Source organism: Ciconia boyciana, chromosome 13 (assembly GCF_034638445.1).
Source record: "Ciconia boyciana chromosome 13, ASM3463844v1, whole genome shotgun sequence".
In the NCBI taxonomy this organism is placed as follows: domain Eukaryota; kingdom Metazoa; phylum Chordata; class Aves; order Ciconiiformes; family Ciconiidae; genus Ciconia; species Ciconia boyciana.
This window is the reverse complement of record NC_132946.1, coordinates 12715840-12732422: the sequence shown is the minus strand read 5'-3', so window position 1 is coordinate 12732422 and position 16583 is coordinate 12715840. Positions and strand designations below refer to the sequence as shown.

At 41.2% G+C, this 16583-nt stretch overlaps 1 protein-coding gene across 1 annotated transcript in view; it reads left to right on the top strand.

Annotated features, from left to right (window-relative positions):
- The window catches only part of CLEC16A (C-type lectin domain containing 16A), a 190136-nt gene that overhangs the window by 102508 nt on the left and 71045 nt on the right, over positions 1-16583 (top strand). The gene's annotated exons all lie outside the window — the stretch shown is intronic.

The window sequence follows — 16583 nt, the reverse complement described above, 5'->3', positions numbered from 1 at the left end:
AGATTTAGTTCTGGCTGGGGACATGTCAGTGTTAGGTCTTGTTATTCTGTTTTACGGATGGAGCTGTTATGTCTCTGAATTGCTTCCGGATTAGGGAAACAATAGGAAAGAAAACCACAGTATTTCTCAACTCTGAGAATTAAAGTATAGTTAGTTCTGCAAATGGGCAATTTTCATACACTGCAGTACAAACAGCAAGATACACTGCCTTTGTCAGTGTGTGAGATACAGCTTAGGCTTGAGTTCTAGGCTAGTTATTAGTTTACTGTTGTGATTTTTTTGTTTGTTTGTTTGGGGTTTTTAGTTTCAGTGTAAAACAGAAAAATTAAAAACATAATCCATGCCACTTGAAACCAGAAAGCTGGGACATACTTCCACAAGCTCTGAGCTGGGCCTTTGTAAAGACAGACTTGTGTGCTTGCACTGGGATTTACATCTGCAGCTGTATCCGGCTTCCATCCACCCAGAGAAGTAAACTTGTACCTCTTCACTCAGACACTCCTTTGACTGTGAAAGAGAGCCAACCTTTCAGGTGCGTTTGGCTCACAGTGTGGAGGGTTCATTTTGGATCAATTCCAAATCTATCTGCACAGTAACATGTTCCTGTAAGATGTTTTGTTTTATTTTTAGGTGGTAGATCCAATAATCACTTCTATATAGTGAACTAAGAGGATCTCTAGCAACTCTAACCAGGCAGGCAAGAGGGAGCAGCTGCACCTTGTTTTGTTAGCTTTCCTCCTCCATTCCAGGAGGCTTGGGAGGATGGATCCTCAGCTCAATGTGCACTCTGAAATCCTGTTCTTTATATTAAAGCAGGCAGTGAAGAAACAGAATAAAGTGGGAATCTGTAATTCAATCTGCTTAAGCCAAGATAGAAAAACAAAACCTGTATGTACAAGGCATAAAATAAGCACGTGGCCCTCAATGAACTTTGCAATCTTGGAGCAAACAAAGGAGGTCCATGCTGCTTCCAGAGTCAGTCTGAAACATGTAGTAGTGGGAAGGTGGTTGGGAGCTGTATACTCTGAACAGTATGCAGTGGAGATGGTTTGTAAAATGAGAGGGGATTATCTCCCTGTGTAAGAGTATCATAGTGCTGAGCAGTGCTGCAGCAAGGCAGAGGCATCCTGAATTGTACTATCTGCCATGCCAGGAAACTCCTGGACTTTTCTGCTACCTCTCAGGCTTTGAATCTGCAGAGTATCCTAGCTCTGTGGCTAACAGATAAGCTTGTGTATCGCCTTGCTGATTACAGGGCCTAAGTGTGTAAGTATTTTGCTGTCTCTTTCATTCACCAAGGATTTGTTGCCTGTCACAGAGGAGCATGTTTGGAGTGGTCCAGCCATACTGAAACTGCAGAACCACATTCCAGCTTCCCTGGTATGGTCGCTGGCCTCTAATGTAAGATCCAGGTGTAAGATTTATGTGGGGACATTAATGTCAACATTTTTATTAATACAGGCTATTTATTTGTCTTTATATTAGTGCACTAACTTTAATAACACTGTTTTTTTGCCATGGGGTAGCGTATCATTTGGTGCACAAGATTACAGCTTGCAGTATAATCTGCACAGCTTCTTAAAGTAAAAATATTGGGGGTTTTTTAAGAAGTAGATTAATAAGGATGATCATAAGTACACGTGTACATACATAAGTACCTACAGACTCAGGAATGTTCTCTTTGTATCTCTGACTTCATGTAAGTCAACAAGAGCTAAAGCAGAAAGCCAAGTGAGGAAGCAGAGCATTACCTGCTTGGGGCGTTTGGTACAAGACAATGCTGACTTCAGTGGAATGGTTCTAATTCTGCAGAAGGGAGACCTGCTGGACCAATCAATGAGCCTGTTCTGCCTGCATAGATACTCTGGAGTCTGTTTTGTTTCCCTTTTTTCTTTTCCAGCTCCTCTAGGATGTGGTTAATTCTACAATGTTGCAGTGTGGCTACAGGGCAATTATTGTTTGTGTGAAACTGGAGAGAAATGGGTGGTTAAGTCTTCTTCAGATGTAATTAAGTCTGAAATGTCTCAGTGGTCACATTAGAAGCACTAATTTTAAGCTCTCTTATTGGTTTAGGCCATAGCCATTTGTTACATAAAAAGGCAAAGGGATTTTTTGTCCTTCAAATGATTTTCTGTGGGAATATGGGAAAAAAAAAAAAAGTGTTCTTCAAAGCATGAAGGCAGTAATACCCACTACAGACTCCTTGTCCTACCATTTTTTGAATGGACAAAGTATCTAATCATCCTTTTTTTGTCCATCGGTGAAATAAACTATGCCTGCAAGTTCATCCTATGGGTGACTATTTCACTATTTGTGTTCCAGAGATGGACTTTTAATATCAAGTTAGTCATACAGAAGCTGAAATTTAAATTACACTCAGGAGTGTGTCACTTAAATATGTTTTTCCTTGCAGGAAATGGTTTAAGAAGTCATTTGCTCCTGCCTTTATCTTGCAAGTTTCCATGGCCTTGTATATTGATGCAAGTCTTTTTGGGTTGCATGTGTTGCAACCAGTTTTGATTAAATGAGATGGATTTGAAAGGACAAAAATGTAAAATATACTAGATGAGGGGGAAAAAAGTGGAAGTAGCTCATGTGGAATTGTTGGTAGGAGTATTTTTGTCATGCTGGTCCATCAGTGAGAACAAATGAAACACCAGACACAAATTTAGCTTAAATAAATGGACCTGTGTCCAGAACTAAAATACCAGAACTTCTGTATTTTGAAGTAGCCGGGGGTGGGGGGAGAAGTCTGTTTTATGCCTTCCCTGCCAGTGACCTTTGGACACAGAGCTTATGTCATGGAAGTTTGCTGGTTGCCATCACAAAATATATGTTTTGGGCTGTTCAGCAAAGTGAAGAGTGTGTATAAAGACATTTAAAACTAACCCACTGCACTGAACAATTGCTGTTGCACCTGCTGGTCAGAGTGCAGGAAGCCTAAGGGTGAAGAGGCTATCACTGAGAAATAGAAACTGAGCTCCTCCCTTGGTGATGGGCACAACAGCTGAACCAGGAGAATGAAAAGTGAAACTATCATTGTTACTTCAGGGATTTCAATGAAGTTGGTGATAAACAGCAGTTTGAACAGGAGTTTGAACTCAGAGCTGGCTCAACTCCTACGAGTTGCTATTCTGCTCATCTACTCTCTAGCTTTCTGCTGATGCAGCTACAGCAGCCAATGACTCAAAACACAGGAGTCAACAGGTGGTGAGCAGCCTGTCTGCAGACTGTGCTGTAGCATGTCCACCACTGAAATAGGTATGTCATTTCAAAGTTATTTCAGTTCAAAGTTGCTTTTTTATTAAACCACAGGTGAAAATGTATTAAAACATATCTTTATTCCTTTTTAATGTGGTGTTTGAATTCCCAACAAACTAGATAGAGACCTTTTATGTTAGCTAGCTTTGAGCCTGGATGGGTTATACTGATGCTAATTTGACTGATGCTGCTAAATGGCCTAATTTCCCCTGCCTTGTGGCCTTCACTGAAGTTACTTTCACCTTTATGTGACACTGCATGCTGATGCGGTGATACCAAAATGTTCACTCAACACAGGTTGTGGAATTAAGCTGAAGTATCATAAACAGAATTGAGTTGATCATGTTCCATCTAATAGAAAGACAGCCCTCCAAAGGTGTCTGTAAAACCCAGCTCTGTAATCTTACAAACATGTTAGAGAGATTAATCAGCCTCCAGGTGGTGGTGGCTTCTGTTCCCCTTCTCTCCCCTGGGAGAACTGAATAAACCACTGAATATATTTCTAAGACACCACTACCAAAAGAATATGAGTGAGATGGCAAGTAAAATGAATGATAAATAACTGGAAAGGTGTAAGGGGCATAATCAATAACAGCAAAAGTCAGGAACCGACTGTGTCTAGAAAGCCAGCCCTGGGGTTTATTCATTTCCAGAGCATTCTGCACACCTGTGCCGTTGCTGCTTCTGTAGTTCCCTGCTGTTCCCTTGCACAGTTCCTCAAAGACTCTGACAAGTTTGAGTGACAGGGCGGGGTGTGGGGTTTTTTGCTTTGTTTTCCCCTCACCCCATCTCCACAGTGTTAACTTCCTGAATTTGGTGCAATAGAAGCAAAGACTTCATGGAAGAAGGTTTAAGAAATGAGTGATTTTTTTTTTTTTTTTAATTAGGAATTAGGCTATTTGATTTCAAGGAAAATTATTACTTGTTTTTTCTGGAATTTTTCCTACAAATGCCTGCCATCAGATTACTGAATGATCATCCACTCAGCTGATGAGTCAAATTAAAGACACGTCATAACTGTAACCTCCAGAAGCTGAGAGAGGGCATTTTTAGCTGTTGAGAGAGCTTAGATGGCAAAGGTCTGAGGAATCTAGGAGCCAGATATACTAACGTTCATTCAGTATCTTCCCCTTTCCACCAGCACAAGGCTTTTTGAAAAATGAAACAGCAGAGCAAAGGAAGCCACTAAAGTCTGAAGCCAGAAGAACAGCTGTTGAATCCTTTCAGAAAACAACCCTTTGATACCACTGACATCCTTGAGTTGCTTTCTGAAGCTTTCTTGCTGATCACCATCTTATTTGAGCTGTTTGGTCTTCTGGTCTCTCACTCCAACCCTTTGTTTAGCTAATGTACTTTCACATGGTTTCCCAGAAAGGATTTAATCCTAAAACCAAAAAGTACTTGGAGCATGTGGGCACCATCACATTGGTATAGATCTGCTTGTCTTTTGTCCCTTCCCCAGCCTGGGTCTGTTCTGCCTGCTTAGATGGGACACTACTTGTGCAGCACCTAGCACTGACCCGTGTTGATTTTGGGTCCCAGACCTTCTCTAAGAAACAGTGCTCCGGGTGATCAAGTGGGAGGGGATAGGATGGAGTGGAGGAGAAGATTAAAACTTTAATTTCTCTTAGTTTTCTTGCAGGTTTGTGTGTGTGAATTGATAATGGTGTGGAGCAGTAATACAGGAAAGGGAGAGGACAGAGCGAGGGAACTGTGGACTTCAGGGCAAACAAGAGAGGAAGCAGAACAGTAGGAGAAAAAAGGACAACGTCTTAGATACAGCAGCCAGAATATGCAGATTAGTGTTGGAAGCATCCTCCTGTATGTTCAGTGTGCCCAGACAAGGGAGAAACAGGTATTTATGCCAAACACAGACTCATCTTTAAGCCAAACTCACTGAGATTGTTTGATATCTTGTCTTCTAGTCACTGAAGATAGGTCACGGCATTCTTGGGAGAGTAAGGTGCATTGGATGTTCAACTTTCAGCACAGAAGGGGAAGCCTTAGCAGCACTGGGAATAGTTAAACATAAGAAATTCTCTTCTAGGAGTAGAATTCATTCAGCTTCTCACTCAGGAAATGTTCATTTATGCTGTTTGCTCAGGCAGGCACCTCCTGAGGGCACAGTTTCAGCTGACCCATGTAACCAATCACATGCCATTCTCTGACAGCACTTGTTCTTTATCAGCCCATTAAGCTTGGGCTTTCAGCCAGTGAAAACATCAGGTATTTGGCAAAGCATTTATAATTAGTAAGTGTTGTGGCAGCATAATGGAATCTGAGGTCTCAGAAACCATCAAGTGTGTCTGTTTCCAGCTGATAATCCCATGGAGACAACAAAATGGAAAGTGAAGAATACCAAATTGAAGGAGGCAGTATGCAGTGTTTGGATTTACTGGAGAGTATCTTGCAGCAATCCGGACTCTTTCCAGAGTTTGATACTCAGTGCCTGAAGACCCTGCAGAGAAGGATGTTTTCTCCCCCTACCCTGTAATGCTTTACAGGCATTACAGGCCATGCCATCCTGCCTGTGCCATTTGTTCCTGTCCTGTTCAGAAAGCTTTTTGTGTTTTGACAAGAGGTGCACGTCGGGAACACATTTTCATAATCTTGAAATAGTTTGATTTTGAGGACATGGTCACATTGTCAGGAGGGGAGGCAGACAGAGGCTTGAAGTATGCTTTCTCTAGGTGTGGCTGTGCGGATTTCCACTCAGTCTCACCATTTATAAAGTGGGAATCTCCTTCATTTGTTTTGGCTGATGATCTAGGACCTTTCTGGCCAGCCATCAACTTTCTGCTCTCAGGCATGGGATATCAAGACATGGCCACTTTGTCAACCATGTTTTTGGTTTTCACTCTCTTGGCATGCATTTGACAAGCTTGCTTTGGCATCTTCCATGTCTCACAGCCAGTTTCCTAAGAACTGGCTTCCAAGCTTTTGACATTCTCTGGCTAGATCTCATCTTCCCATAGCAGAAATTCTTCTCCGTTCACATCACTGTCCATTTGGTATTGAGAGCTAGCCTATACAGCTCAGATGAGAAGCTTTTCTGCATTCAACTTGGAGAGTCTGAAGACAGAATGCTCCAGTGATTCGGTCCATTGAAGCAATGCTACCCCTGTTGAGCCAAGTGGGTTGTCATGTTTGAGATTTGGTTTATTTTATACTTTTTCTAGAAGGGTGCAAAGAACTGAGGAAAGGACTTTATGTCTGTGAACTTGTTTACTAGCAAAGAGGTTCAATATCTCCATTCTGTGAATAAAGAATCAAGTGACAGCAACATGATTCCATGTCAGCTTCAGCTAGTCTGCTGTGGGTCCTGGCAGCCCTTTCTCCCTGGCGTCTGCTGTACAGCCCTGCCTCTCCTCTCCTTTGCTTTTATAATATTGCTCCTGTGACTGTGGTGAGGGAGCTAATCTGCCTGAACTCTAACCGGAAGAAAAAAATTCCAAAATAATTTATTTCTTCTTACTTTGCCAGACCTTTTCATTATAGAGCCACATGAACTTTACTGCTGGCACAAGAGAGAGATGGGGAGGGAGGGACAGGCACGGAACCACAGCATCTTGGCTGAGATTCACTTAAACTTCCGTGAAATCTTACTCAAAAGTCTCAGCATGTCCCAGGCCCTGAGTGCCAGGCACATGCTTTCTCTGAGCTACAGTCTTTACTACTACTGCTGCTGCTTTCAGCTGCCTTCTTATCTCTATAATGAAACCTATCGTTCATTTTGTGACTACTGCATTAGTATCCAGTTTAAAGGAAGCCTTTCAGAGCTATGATTTAGTCCTTGCCAGGACTTGGTATGTGCACCAGTACTGTGGGCTATAGCCTCCTTTTGTTTTTATCCGTCATACAAATATCTGCATACAAAAGGACAGGATTACTTCTGTTCTTAGTATTGAGTGAAAGGTGCTGAGCAGATCTGTGGGATTTGCACTAGTGGGGGATCAAAACTATACTTGCAAGCAGTCCTTAATGGCATGATGACAGTATCCTTCCCACTTAAAATAAGGGCTCAGATCATATGAAACAGATTTCTTCTAAATGCCTAGAAGGGGGGAAAGGGAGGGGAGAGGGGAAGGAGAAAAGCAGAACGCCTTATTTTTGAGTCACTGTATCCAGCGTCAGAGCCAGCAGAGTCTATACTCTTCTGCTTTTTGTTTTGGTTCAGTTTGTTCTTTGGAGCATGAGCGACAATCTAGAGAGGGAAGATACTGGCTCAGCAGATGCAGGGTTTGTGGTCCAGGGGCTCAGTTCCAAGTGCAAAAATGATCATTTCTCAAATGCTCACTTCTGCACTAACGCAACAGGCATGACTGGGTTGTGCAGTTACGTTTAGGCTTTTCCCTCTGAAGTCCGGACAGTGTTGCCATCTGCGTGTTGCCCACAGAATCCAGGCCCAGGGCATTTGAAGCATGCTGAGGTACAGAGCACCCCCAGGCTATGCTGCCACAGCAGCAGCAAATAAGTTGGAGTGAGTGCTGGAGGAGATGTCTGGCAGGTCATACGAATATTTTGCAAAACTTTAAATGCAGGAGTGGCAGCATGGGCTGAGTACAACTGTATCAGAGTAATGCAGGTGCTATGATTACAGGCCAGGCTTTTACCATTGTGCCCATAAACTGCACTTAGTGCTTTTTTTTGTTACAAATGGGGTGAAGCTCTTCTCTCTGGTGAGTATTTGGCCCAGTCCTAGATGTTAGAGTAAATTCCTACAGAGCAAGCCCAGTTGTGATTTGTAGTGCTGTTTTGTTTTCAGGACTTGTGGGAGATCAGCATTAGCACACTCAATGGGAAGGCAGCATTGGACAAGAAAGAATTGCAGGTTTTTTTAGCAAGGTAACTTCAGTACTGGCCAGTGCTCTAGCCTGGATCTGATTAAGCCAGCAGAAACCTAGGCTTATTCATTGTCCTTGCCAAGCTTGTAGCTATACTGCTTTAACCTGGATATAACCAACAGCCATGTCAGGGGGGTGGCACTGCAGCTTTAGCGATAAACCTCCTTTTGTACAGTCTGGGTATGAACCGTATCAATGTATACTTGCAAGACTATGACTTTGGTACAGCTGAACTGATCTCAGTGTTTGGAGACTTGTTCCTTCAAACTTTTGTCCCCTTCTCCCTCAGCACCAAGCAAGGCTGCTTCTATACAGAAGCTTTTCCCAAAACTGAGAGGAGAATTTTTCCGGTGAGTGTTTTCTTGCTTACCCACTGATTGATTTAACGTGTTCCTTTGTGTCGCCACTGTGCTGTCTTATAGCAGCTTTGGGGGTGGGAAGCCATGTGAGTTCTCTTGCAGCTGTTCTGTACATGTTTGGCTGTTGAAAACCGGTATTACAGTGTTCTAGTAAATGCCTCAGTTTCTGTTCATCAGTTCTTGAGATGCTGCAGCTCAGTGGAGTCAGTTAACTTTTTACGATACTGGAAGTTTCACTTTCAGGTTCTTGGACTTACTGCATTTCCCTGATGCAGTGAATGGTAGGGCGCTTGTTTAAATATAACTTTTCTTCTCGCGTTTTGAAACAGAAGTAGTAATCTTAAATCTTTCTATTTAGTTTAAATAAATAAAAACTTGCTTTCATGAAATAAAAAGATGGACCTCTTCTGATTTCAACATGCACATCTTTTTTTAAATAAGATGTTTTAAAAAAAAGATGTTTAGAAATATCTATCTCTGTGACATTTTGTAATTGGCTCACAATTTAAGCTAAGTTTTGTCGCCTTTTATTTCCCAATAGGCAATTTCTGAGCAAACCTCGCTTTGTCCCAGGCCCATCTCCTTGTCTTCCTCCTCGCTGCTTATAGGTATAGCCTGATTAATTCTCATTGAGGGAGTGGATTAAAATACTAATGTCTTCATAGTTGTGGGAGAAAGCAGGGGGAGAAAAAAGGGGCAGAAGCAGAGAAAGCAGTAGATAAGCTTTGGGGTAAATAATGAAACAAAAATGATCAGGTAGCATAAGGGGCAAAGGCTTATTTGAATAGGCACAACGTTGTTCTGGAAAATGGTTGATGAAGAATGGATCCCAGGAGACCAAATGCTCCAGAGAAATAAATCTACTGGTGCCTAACTGTAAACATTCTACCTCTGCTACACTGATAGTATTAGCTATAATTCAGAACTCTGTTATAATCCTACCCTTAGAATCAGATCTAAACCTAGCATGCTGTCTGGAGAGCTGCTCAACTCAACACACAGTATTTAAAATCTGTAGAAGTAAAGCCAAAAGTGATCTCTGGAGTTGAGGGCCCATCAATTGGAGTTGAGGGCCCATCTTCAGGGCCCAACAATTGTTCAGCATAATTGCACATTCATGATCACAGTTTTGAATTGAGGAATCCATATTCTGGCATAATTTCACTTCATAAACCTATATTTCTTGCCCTACATGCTGTTTTTTTAAAATGTCTTATGAGAATGGAAACCTCATCCTGTGAAAGAAAAACATGAACATAAGTTGTGTAAGTCTTTCTAATTTATCAAGTGTAAGCTAGGAAAGAGCAAATATGCATAATATAAGGTGAGAGGAAGAAAGATACTATTACTACCCATCTCCATGCTTCAGTTCTTCTCAATTTTAATGTGCTTTGGAACAAGATGAAATAAATATCTGTATCACATGTAGTTGTGACTGAAGGACAGCAGGCAAGTAGCTAGAACACTTATACTGTAATGCACCATTAACAGCAAGCAGGAAAGGTAACTGTGAATTTAATTCATATTCAGGTTTTTTCCTCTCCATAAATTCCTTGTGAATCCCTGGTAAAGAGAGGAACTACAAAATGATGCAGTCTTTTAAAACTGTACAATTCTTCTGGCAATGATGCATTGGTATTTATGTAAGAATTATTTTACCAGAAGTACAGATGGGGGAGGGAGGAATACATGCTATATTATTCCCTCACAGAAAAGAAAAATCAATGCATTCTCATAAATAATATACAAAATTCTCAGCAAGATCTAAATTCAATACACTTAAGATGTCACCAGGGTTCTAAGCCTGACTGGCCAAAGAGCTGGCTGGGGAAAAGCTTTATTCAGTTCAATTGCTGGCAAAATCTGAGTGGACCTGATCACCCTTACTGTCCGTCACAGCCTCTGGAGAGAGGACAGTCTATCTCTCTGGATAGCTGAACAATCAGTAAGTCGCTGCAGTAAGACATTTGGGGAGGGCAGAGGGTTGCTCCTACCTACTTACTCTAGGAGATCAAGCAAAACAGCCATGTAGATGGACTCTAGTGGTAGGTTTTCTGCCTTCAACTGAAAGAATGCCAGACTTGTGTAAACACAGAAGTTGCCTAGTTTAATTCAAGAGTTGATGTTGTAGTGGTTTGATTGACACTAAAAGAAGTTTAATGGGTCAAGAGCTTTAGTGTTCAAATTAAAAATGATAGCAGGCCTTGTTTACTGGGGTTGGGAGTTTTTTAACCTGCAAATCCAATGTTAATTGCCCTATTTTAGATCTGCCTTGCCACTTTTCCTCTGTATTTGATAATTCCCGTATTTCAAGCTTTGTAGCAAACTGGGTTGGAATTGACCAACCCACGGAAGCCTTCATGGCAGGAACAGGAGGCAGAAGAGGCAGCACAATAACATGAACTTCATTTTTTTTCAGAAAATCAAGACAAAAAAAACCAATGCACTTAGCAGAATTTTGCCAATGTGTGTGAGCAGTTGCCTAATTTAAAGCAAGGGAGCTGTTCCACTGAAATTTCCTGACTGTCCCATGGAACCTCAATTCTGCCTAGACTGTATTTCTCCTCCAGCTGTTTTTCTATCCTAGGCACTCTTTCTAAAGTAAGCTAACACTTCCCTTCCCCCCCCCCCCCCCCCCCCCCCCGCCAAAAAAAACCACCTAAAACAAACCCTCCCTCATCATTTTCTAGAACTGAGTATGTTGCAGGTGGTTTTAATACCAAGTGTCCTTTTGTTTAGAAATTAAATCCTCTTCCTTATCTCCAGGCTGCCAGATCTGTGAATAATGGACTTTGTTTCCCTGTAGTAGAAACTTTTTTTAAAGCTATTCAAAGAGATCTTGGCAAATATTTCTCTGTCAGGCAGTAATTGAATAAAGTCCCAAGTTGCTTGATGCTGTCCCTCCCTTTTCCCCTGAGGTTTTGTATCCATTGCTTTTTGCCTATAAATAACATAGAGATAGCTAGAAAGGGAAACCTTTTTTGAGAAGTGATATTGTCATCTGGCAGCTACCCAGTAAGGTCCTATTGGCTGTAAGTCAGTGCTGAGCTTCCCTGAGAAAAAGAAAGTCTAATGTTAGTTTAAAAAAAAAAACGAACAACAACAAACTCCCTCCCCGCCCCCAAACCAAAACCTCATTGTCTTGTGTTTGCTGTTTAAAGGGAAAGGAACAGAATGTTTTATCTTCCTATATAAGCAGGCATGGACAGACTTCAATGCTGCAGCTGAAAGCACTTCTCGGTTCCTTTTATCACTGGAGATTATGTAGAGCTGTGGATGGTACTTAATGGCAGATAGACAAGAGCCAAGCAAACTGGCAGCTGAAGCATAAAGAGTGGTTCTAGGTTTTTGCCTGTGCAGTGAGCTCCAAGTGCTGGGAGTAGAAACTTCTCAGTAGTCTGTGCATCTGCTTGAGTCTAAGCCTGCATCTCCCTTGACTCTCTGCTTCAGCTGCAACACTGCAGTTAAAATGAGAAACCCAGTAGGCCAGAGAGTTTTGTGATGTTTACCTATAGCTATAGGATATGTCTTTCATGCTATTGTAACTGCCTCTGTGATCAAAAATCATACAGCAGAAAACTTGTGTGCCTATGTGCAGACCACAAAATATAAATAAGTGTTGATTTAATGGTCGAAAACATAGCAGGTCAGCTTACTGCCACTAGGTATTTTCAGTTGCCCATGCCTAGGAACTGCAGTTGCACAATAATCTGTTCTGGCTAGCTAGGCATCCAAAAAACCCTAACTACTTTTCCCACATCTTGTCCTGTTGTTTTCTTAGTTGCGTTCATGCTATTTTTCTAAAACAGCCCAATTTAGTTAGTATTACTTCATCACACATTAGGATGTGATATTGGGAGCGTAACAATAGCATTTTTAAAGATTCTTGGATTCAGAAACTCCTAATTAGAGTGAAGTGGTCACAATGACTTTGTGAAAATGGCATTCTTCCACCTTAAAATGGTAAAAGTTGAAGTACCAAAGTTAATTACTTCTTAGCTGGATTTTACTTTTTTTTTCCTCTTCTCTGCCTAGATATAATGCAGTGGTATTAGCACTCAAACAGCCATAGTTTATACATAAGTTAATGAGTTTGATGCCTTCTCTGGCCTCTCTTTATTACATAGAAGCTTACCTTGGATTTTCAATTAGATATTACCATAGATATACTAAGATTATTTTTTTTATTATTATTTTGAAAAATATGGAGGGAGCAAATAGCACAAACCTACTCTCCATTTTAGACAGGATCCCAGCCTGAAAATAACTTTGTTTTTGTAGTTTGGATGTAGCCAAGAGCTCCTTGTAAACTTAGATCATTGTTTCTGTGCTCCAGGAAAGAAAAGAAAATTGAAAAAAGAAACAAACTTGGAATGAAACACTAAACATTAAGTTGATTGTTAGGCTGTAACCAGATTTGGGCATAGTCAAATAGTAATCCTTGTTTGAACTTGAACTCCTTGTTCACTGCCCCATATTGAAATTCAGAACTCTGAAGCACAAATAAGGTAGCATTACGTATTTGCATTAAAATCAAATCAGTATATCCATATGATGATTTATGGCCCAGTACCTTCCAACCCTTAATGAGTTCTGTAAAGTTCATCTCCAATTCCCCCTCCCATACATCTTGCCCTTAATATGAAGGCAGCCTTACACCAACTGCAGATGTTTCCATGTAGTCAAGGACCCAAGTGGTGTGGAGGTTTTCTGATTACAATAGATTTCTGATTACATCTAACTAGAATCAACACACAAAAGCTGCTACTGGGGAACAAGGAGGCTGTATAACCCATACAACAAAAGGGTCTATATGAGTGGTTGTATTTAGGGTTGACTAGAGGGTGATCCTGGCTAGCCAGAGCTATATGAGCTGCCACTTCTTTTCTCCCATCTGTATCATCATTTGACTGTACCAAAGCCATTCATACTGATGCCTACATCTTGAACACGGCAGTAAGATGTACCCCAGGTTCTCTTATACCGTATTTTCCCAAGGCGCTTCTGGTTTGCACCAGGATGGGGGGAGGAGGATCAGAACTTAGGTGAGCTGGAAGAAGGAAAGAATAGACTAGGATGAGAAGTGTCTGGAGAAAAGTAGGCTCATCCTCATATCCAGAAGGTAAACAATTTTGAGGGGATGGCTTGAGCTGCCACTTGGCGTTGGGTCTAGACATTTACAGTGTTAGTGTAAGTGAAGGAGACTTACAGTGTTGATGGATATCTGGTGTGGATGAATGCGCGTGGATTGGCCTTAACAGTAAACAATATATTCAGCAGAGACTTTGTTAACATAAAATTACAGTTTTTCATTATTTAAAAATTAAATCATTGCTGCTGCTTCCTCCTTTCTGGTTAATATCACCAAAATTCCCTAGGAAATGTTTCCCAAAGAGGGACTATCTGCTTTCTGTTTCTGCTAATTGTTTTCATTCTATGAAATGAGCAGATCATTACTTGCTCAACTGAAGCATTTGGAAACACTGAAGTAGTATCTGATTCATCAGAAGGTGAAATTTGCTTTTCTTAATTGCTGTTAGGTAATAAAATGTGACTGTATAGGCTTTGTAACCAAGTCCCCAGTCCATGAAAAGCAAATATGGCAAGGCCAGGGAATAGTTGGAGTTTTAGACAGTCTTTTCCTGGAATGATAAGGAAATAGATTTCTTTGTTAAAGCTGGTACAGCTCAGGGTTTTGTAATGGTGCATGATGCTGCAAGGACAATGCTGAGACATGCAATTACATTTTAGCAATACAAAGCCCTGACTGTAAAATGGAAATTGTAAGCTAGGACCCACACTGGATTATAATAAGGAAAGGAACAAAAATAAGCCATGTTTTCTGTAACTTCCAAGCAAGTCAGTGGAATGAAGCCTGTAACAGAGAAATTTTCCTTTGTGTAAAGCAATGCCAAGACAGGAGCATTCCCTTCAATGTTACCGCAATCCCTGTCCAGAGAGAGAGACTTTACCTGCTCACTTTTGAGGCTGAGCTCAGTGTAAGCATTATGACTGGGGGAGGAGAAAGGTTCCTGTTCTTCACAAAATAAAGTGCTCTGTGTATGTTACAGTATCCCTCAGGATCCTCCTGGCTCTGATAAGCTTCTGTGTCTCTTGGGGGTGGGGGGGGTGAATCTTCCTCCCAGTGTGTGAGCATTCCCTGGGCTCCAACTGCCCTTTAGAGGCCACACAGATGCTCATGAGCTGTAATTGCACTTCCAGATGTAATTGGGAGGTGGGGAGAAAATGGGAGATGAATTTTGAGGCGGGGGCCAATTTTTTTATATTTTTTTTCTGTTTATTTTGGATATTGGAAGTAAGCCAACAGAAATCACAGAGAGTAACGCAAAGGCTGTTTCTCAAATTGCTTTTTAGGAGAGAGAGAAACTGCCAGAAAGACTGCTGGAGGGTAGAGCACACGAGTCAGTTGAGCCTGTATAAATATGAGATATGTATATGTGCACACCTGTCTCTTTTCAACAAAGCATTTTAGCAAGAGCTGACTAGAGGGAAACTTCTGCAAGAAGTCAGAAGGCAGCAAGAAGTCAGAAGGCAGTAGGATGGGACAGAATGATCAGAAGACCGAGAAGCTGAGAAAGCTACTGAGAAAGGCTTTGAGAGGATTTCCCATAACTTCTCAAAGGAGGCTTACCTGCCTTATCCAGCATACCACAGTGTAGCTGAGCTCTGTGCTGTGCAGTGAAATACCAATGAGGAAACAGTAACCAAATAATATCTCAATTAATTTAAATTTGAAATACATCCCCAGACCGGTATTCTGGGGATAAATAATGAATAAGACTAGAGTCCGTGAGAGGCGTGACAACATCCCTTAGAGAAGATCTTATAAAACTCTTTCTATGTGTCTGCAGTCTGTTATGTAAGCTTATTTTTTTCCATCATATAATGTGTAAGGTTTATATAGTGTCCTAAGAGCTAGATAGCTTTGGTTCAGGCAAGCACAGAGTAGAAAGTTGTCAGTCAAAGCTGTTAAAAAGTTATTTGACTCTCATCTAGGACAGTTTTACTCTCCTTAACCGTCTTTCCTCAGTAGATTCACTGAAAAAAATTAACGTACTTCTAATAATCTCTTCAGTAGAAACTGGTGTATATAAACTTCTAAGCAAAGTCAGTGGGCAGCTTGTCGCAGGCTGTATCTTGATGTAAACTTGATATTCTATATTGCGTTGAATCGTTTATCACGAAGGAGCCTTTCAGCGCAGCAGCAGAGGTTTAGCTGCTTCTGTTAAAGTCCACAGAAAATTTCCATTCTAGCTTTAATTTTGATTATGCTAAACACTGTTATGGTATCTGAGGGAAGTCCTGTGAAATCAACAGGAGTCACTTCCTCCTGACTTAGTGGGAGCTATGGTATCTTGTTAAAGAAATCAGTGCAAACTGTGTAGTTCACGCTAAGCTAAGGTTTATGTGGTTTGAAATTATCTGTGCTGACCATCATGCACCACCACACAGCTGAACGCTGTAGAGCCTGTGCTGATGTCTGAGTTCAGCACACTGCACAGTAAATTAGTGCAGGCTAAGGCTCATGAGGCTGTTTCTCTACCGCACAGTAGCTTGATGATCCTCTGACTGCTCTCTCTTATACTATGGGTAGTCTATTAACTTGCCTCAAAACCGATCAGTCTGTGGCCATCCTTCTGCATTTAGTCCTTTCTTAAGTCATTGATTAAAAAACTAGGAGACTGTTCAGAAAATTGCAAAAAGCCTTTGTTCATAAAGTGCTGATCATGCAGCACTTTGATCAGAATGTGTCCCAAGGAGACAAGTAGATGTTGCATCCTTAGCTAGCTGCTGCCTCACATCTTCCTGCTGCCACACAGCATGCTGTAAGGGATCTCTCCATTCCCAAGGACCTTGCAAGGACCTCTGCAACCTTTTGTTGCAGAGATGTTTCCATATTAAAGATATTAGCAGCTGGATTAAATTCCCCTGGAAACTCGTACAGGCTTGTTATCCAAACATTTCTAGATATCTTTCAGATACCTCTGTTTACATATTTTTGGCTTTTCAGTCTGGGCAGCACCCATATGTATTTTAAATTAAGTTCATTCTAAAGGTGATTACATTTTTTGACTCTCTAAGCTTTTGTTGGGAGTAG